Source organism: Nipponia nippon, unplaced genomic scaffold (assembly GCF_047370975.1).
Source record: "Nipponia nippon isolate SJK-2023a ecotype South Korea unplaced genomic scaffold, ASM4737097v1 scaffold_1, whole genome shotgun sequence".
Taxonomy (NCBI): domain Eukaryota; kingdom Metazoa; phylum Chordata; class Aves; order Pelecaniformes; family Threskiornithidae; genus Nipponia; species Nipponia nippon.
In genome coordinates this window covers 151263610-151269609 of record NW_028262290.1, presented here as the reverse complement: position 1 = coordinate 151269609, position 6000 = coordinate 151263610, and the positions used below count along the sequence as shown (strand labels likewise).

General features: G+C 45.0%; 1 protein-coding gene and 1 long non-coding RNA gene across 14 annotated transcripts in view; one reads left to right on the top strand and one right to left on the bottom strand.

The window, feature by feature from the left end:
• Positions 1–967: 967 nt before the first annotated feature.
• Positions 968–5459, bottom strand: LOC148057668 (uncharacterized). The gene is made up of 2 exons (XR_015705690.1): positions 4991–5459; positions 968–4766 (listed from the first exon to the last, which is right to left on the bottom strand). It is a non-coding gene; the product is annotated as an uncharacterized LOC148057668 (long non-coding RNA).
• A 277-nt stretch (positions 5460–5736) lies between these two features.
• ARHGAP12 (Rho GTPase activating protein 12) overlaps positions 5737–6000 on the top strand; it is an 81027-nt gene continuing 80763 nt past the window's right edge. For 9 of the 13 annotated variants that reach the window (XM_087778125.1, XM_087778116.1, XM_087778105.1 and 6 more), the window contains exon 1: positions 5737–5874. The gene's annotated coding sequence lies outside the window, so the exon portion shown is untranslated. The remainder of the gene's footprint in view (positions 5875–6000) is intronic. The other 4 variants (XM_087778153.1, XM_087778145.1, XM_087778135.1 and 1 more) reach the window with 2 other exon arrangements.

Genomic DNA, 6000 nt, shown 5'->3' with positions numbered 1-6000 from the left:
ACAGCCACAGCCTTAGGCTGTGATTTGCAAGAATGTTTACTGGTCTGGTAACTTTATCAGAGTTACCAGATGAAATATTTTTCTGAATTGCTGGGATCCATAGGGTGAAACCTCTTCCATCAGGATTGCTCTCTAGCTCTGTTCTCTTCAAGGCCAACCCCATGGTGACCAAGAAACACCTTTAAGAGAAAATATCATGCTTATAGAACAAAAGATTTCAGAGAAAAACTGAAATATAACACATGCATGTCTATTTTTCTGAGGATAGGTAGGATTAAATTCACTTCAGGCAGCTGAAAATTACAATTCTAAGTCACTCAATTTTTTCTCATTAATTTTTCTAATTCTTTTTGAACATGAAAACTTTTGGCATCCACCAATTCCAGTAGCAATGATTTCCACTCTTTAACTACATCAACAGCCTCTAGAGTGCAGTCGATCTGATCACAGATGCCTACTTTAAGATGAGATGAATTGTTCTCCAGGCTCCTTCGTAATGCATACAACTCCACCTAATATCAAGGGAGCTTAGACATCTGCCTTAGATGCAGATACGTACTAATGGACACCTAAAAAACTTGGGCAGGACGAATCTCTTCCCTGCCTTTTAGCTATGCCTGTTAAGCAGAGATGAATCCTGCCCAGTCTATCAATTTCTGCTCTTTCTCAGAAATAGCATTCAGTATAAACTGGACAACCTCACATAGCTTCACTTTGACCATCCACCGGGAACCTTATTGGACCTTGAGAAGCCTCGGGGGTTGCATGGGATTAGCAACGCGCAGGGCGAGTTTGAACTTCCCGTTTCGGAGCGCCTGGGAGCGAGCACGTTGCTCGCTGAGCCACGCTGGGCCCTTGCGCTGGAGCGAATTCTGAACTTGTGTGATTTGGGGAACCAGAAACTCCCTCGTCTATCTTCTCTAAGCCTGAATTTTGTGCAGTATAACAAAATGAACTTCAATACAAATAACATGTAACATGCAAGGTTTTATTTCATTCTTTTTGCACAGCTATATAATACCTCTACATTTCTTTCGATTCTGCTCATCCGTGGTTCATAAACACAATTTCTTCCTTTTCATTAGACAAAAAGTAAGCTACTTAGAAATTAAAGACACTGGTGCAGGACCCTCCTTGATTCTCCAAGGTATAAATGGACATTTACATTGTGCTTTTTGAGTATCAACACCTTCCATAATAAGTTTATCCCAGGAAAGGGATATTGTTATTTAAAGGATTAATTGTGCCTTGTGTATGTTTTGCCTGTTAGCTCAAACCACGGCTAGCTCAGGACACAACTAGTTGTGCAGAGCTGACTACGATTTAGCTCAGGCAAAGGTCGTAAGTCAAGGTAGCACAAAGAAATGTTCTCCTTCACCCACTGTCTGCTGCAGCGATTCTGCCAGAAAACGATTCGGTACCTTTCTCCGCTGTTAATTCTCTGCTGTGACTCAGAGCTATCTTTTCATGCTCAACAGAGAAGTGATACATTTCGGAATACTATGCTCAAAAAGAGAAAAGTGATAAACAATTTAGCTTCACAGGTAAGCAGTGAGCCTGGTCTTGGCAAGAGCACAATTAAAGGATCCGTTTGACCAAAACAAATCTCACTTTGTTCTTTGGTAATGCTGACAATCAGATAGTCGTAAAAAATTGTTCTTTCCTTGCAAACGGAGACCGCTAATACAAACAATAGGCACATTTGAATTTTTGTCACAGCTTCCACTGGATGACCTCAGAGAGAGATACAAATACTGAACACCACAGTGACCGTGTGGCCAATGAACAGAACAGAGTAAAAAAGCATGCGTTGGCCACAGCCCATTCTGGCTAATACGATTTACAAAAATAATCTGCTGGCACGATGGAAAAATCTTACAAATTCCTCCCCGATTTTTCACAGTAAAAGAAATGACCTTTGCCAAACTGCAGGTAAAAGTTCCTCCTTAAGGCAGAGAACATTCCTTTGTAGTGTCATGGTGAAAGAACTTCTTCACTGAACTTCTGAGAAATCTGGGTTCCTTTTTCCATATTCTTTACTTTCTTTGTTCCCTTTTAAATTGATTTTCCTTATAACATGCAGTAATATAAATCAATATGGCTCATCTGTTAGTTGAGTCAGGAGACGGGGAGTAAATTGACAAGTTCATGCAAAAAGCCCACAGTATCTGCACTGTTAAAAAGTGCTTTTGTAGTAGTGAGAAAGAACAGAAAGGAGGAATTGATTGTATGTATATGCGTAGGTGGTAAAAGTATGTTTAGCTAGAGGTGAGAGGCTAGAAGCTGTCAGAAAACTGAGAGTAGGAGCAGAGTAGACAGGAGATGCCCCAGGTAATGTGCTTTATATCAGGCACGTTGAACCATTTTATAAAACACACTTTTAAGTAGTATTTGAAGTAAAATAAAAATATTTTCTATTTATATCAGAGCTGTTTGCTTAATTAAGTGCATTTCTTTCTCTAAATTCCGAATGGTTTCTCCAGTGCATATCACTACTGAGGCTGTAAGACCAAACACAGAGAAAAAGTCTCTGAAAAAAGGAGTGAAAACCCAAGGAGAGAGCAAAATGAGCAAGGTGGATATTTGCAGTATCTGCCTGCTAGATGTGAGAAAGCTTTTTTTGTTTGCCTTCTCGGTCATTTCCGAAAGAAAGAATCAACACAGTTCATAATGAGATTAGTCTGTTTGGAAAGGGGGGGGGTGGCAAACAATGAACAAACAACCCGGATTTAATACCGATCACGTTTTAAGCAGCACATTTCTGTTGGTTACCCAACATCAGCATTATGAGTAACAGGACGGCAAAGTCCAATCTCAGATACGCTTCTCAAATTCATTAAAACATGACATGCATCTAGAATTACTGTGACTGAGGCATAAAATAATGGACAGCTGAACTTGTAGAGATCTGAAAGAGAGGACTCGGAAGAAAAAAAATCGCAAAAAAGTAAAATGGGATTTTGCCCTTCAAATTTAATAGGCTCAGATTTTTATACACAACACCGGTATTTCAGAACTTGGAATCTAAGGAGAGAAAGCATCCTTTCTATGTCTAATTTAAACACCAAAAATGGATTTTTCCAAGACTGGATTTCCAGAACTATGAAACTTGTTTTCTATGAATTTGTGTTTTATGATAGATTGTGAAGTACTGGGTCAACTTTTGCTCCACAATGTGGCATTTATGAAGTCACTTTCTTATGTGGCTTCTCCTGCGCGTCTATACAGCTGCCTGCTTTTGCAAACTTGCGGGACCTTAATTACCCTTGAGGCAACTCCCTTTTGGCAAACACAGTCAAATTTGGACAAAGGTTTTGAAAGATATGGCATAACAGGACAGACAGACACAGTTCAAACACTGACTCTTCATAGGGAATCAGTTTACAAAGACAGAGATTGAGGTCTCTGTGTGTGAGTTATGACATAAAACATTCAGAATGCAATAGACAAATGAATTAAGAGTCCTGTAGTTTCTACCATAGCTCACATATACTACATAAAGCAATTGGAGGTGGCAATTCTTTCAATCTGATATTCATGGGGTCATTAGGTGTACTGGATCTTTTCACCTAACGTAGACATATAGTCCCATCTGAGGTGCCAGTAGGATAGCCATCCTGCATCTCCAGGAAAAACAAGGCATGGGGAGTAAAGGTTGCGAACTCTAGCTCTTTCTACTCCAGTGAAACGACAGGGAAATCCTTCATAGGCAGAATACGTAAGAGATGCTAAAATGGGAACTTGGGCTGGACAGTTTATTTGTAATGTGGAATCTTCATGACTGCACTCGGGCAGGGACTCAAAATTACATATCTTCTGGCACCTTCAGCTGTATTATGCATGTTGATATTACGTGGGACCATTGGTTCAACACTGACTCAGAGGGAAGAGTGCCTCAGACTGAATCACTAATGCCATATCCTGCAGCACTCTTGTGAAGCCTTGGCAGTAAAGAAAGATAATTACAGTGTGGTTACTATGACTGATTTTTGACACGCTTTTATGTATACCTCAGGCATGTCAGTAGGTAAAACGCAGTCAGCTTGCTCAGAAATACCCAAGTGTCCCAAGTATATTTTTTTCTGCCACAAAAGCGGGCATACAGATAGAATCCTATTAGATTAAAACATCCAACTGAACATCATACCCTGAATCACTCTGTATCTTTTTCACATATATATATAATTTACAAAAGAATAAGTATGAATACAAAACTACTTTCCTTTTACATGTTTCTTTTGCCTTTTAATGATAAATAATGGACGTCTATATACAAGATGTTGTTTCCCTTGCAATAGAAATACTAGTCTCTAGTCTGTTTTTCCAGACTCGGTGAATAACTGTTGAACGAGTAGGTGTGACAGTGGTATCAGCCTTACTCCATCGACAGAATTTTAATAATGAGGTTTTGTGGACAGACAGCCCAAAGTCAAATGATCCTTGGTGTCAAGGGGACATTTTCACAAGTATTCATGCTAAGACACAGAGAAGCAAAGCTGTAAGATATTTGCAGTGTTTACTACTTGTCTTGCATGTTGTCACATACCACCTGATAGGAGGCAAACACCGATAGTGGAAATACCATTCAATATGAAAATGTGTCCACGTGTCCAGTTATACCTCTTGATGCTATTTTTATCTTTTCCTCAAATAGAGTCTCTCTTTGTCTTGCTTGCACTCCTCAGGTCTCTTCCCATTGCCTTTCCTTCCCTGCAGCAAACCTGTTCCTCCCAGCTTTTGAGGATTTTACGGTCTCCTTCCTTCTTCTGTGTGTTAAAATAATCAAAAAATAAGTTAGGGCCAACATTAGTCTTGATTAGATTAATAGAACGCAGACGGTTTACACATCTCAGTGCCATTGTTCCAGGATGTTTGCAGATTCATTTAGATACCACTGTATCCGTTACGCTCAATTCAAGCTTTCAAGGTTATCTTTGCTGCCATGAGGACTAGATACCATTTTTTTAAAGAGAAAGATAGGATTACTTACAATTTGAAAATGCTGCGAAGGCCACATAAATGTTCCCAAACTTCATGTTCGACAGCTTTTACTAATATAGTGATAGATACCGAGCAAGTGAGCTTGGAAGAACTGGACTATTTCTTATTCTTTTTGGTCAGACTATTTAAAAATTGTGGTTTCTTCGGTTATCAACTATTAAACACTCAGACAGAGCCCTGGTTGCAGCGAGGAAGGGGTGTAGCTTTTGTTTTCCATCTGTTCTTTTTACCGCGGCCAGGAAGGCCTCGGTGTTTCAATGACCGTGCCCGTGAGCGAAGGGTCCCACCGACGGAGCGGTCACTGCGGCAGACGGTGCTGCAGAGGGACGGCGGACCGGAGGGGCGAACCCCTAGGCGCACCGCGCTCACGTTACCAGCAGCACCCCCGCGCCGCTCGCCGGGCTGCGGCTCCCCCGTCCCCCTCGCCGCCGGGAGGCTGCTGAGGGCGGATCGGCGGCCCGCGGCAAACCCGCCCGCGCTCGCCCCGCAGCGGCCCCGGCGACCGCAAAGGGCGAGGCCCCCGGGCAGGCGCAGGCCCGGGCCCGGGCGCGGGCGCGGCGCCCGCCGAGCCCCCAGCCGCGCCGCACGGCCGCGGCGCTGGCGGGCCCGGCTGGGACCGGCGGGGACCGGACCGGCGGGACCCGGGGTGCGCGGCGCGGGCCCCGCCCCCGCCACACCCCCCCCACCTCCGCCGGGCCCCGCCCGCGCGCCCCGCCCCCGGCACGTGACGGGGGAGCGGTGACGCCGCCGCGCCCCGGAGCTGACACTCGGCCGGGGCGGGCGCGGAGGGGAGCGGAGCGGGAGCGGCCGCAGCCGCAGTCGTCGTCACCGTCACCGGAGCGGGGCTCGGGCCCGGCCGCGCCGGCGAGGCAGGTGAGGGGCCGCGCCTGCCGGCCCGGCGCGGGGAAGGCGGAGGAGGGCGGGGAGGAGCGCGGCGGCGCCGCCGCCGCCGGGACAATCGGGCAGGGGAGGGGAGGGTGGCCTGCGGCGGGCGGAGGG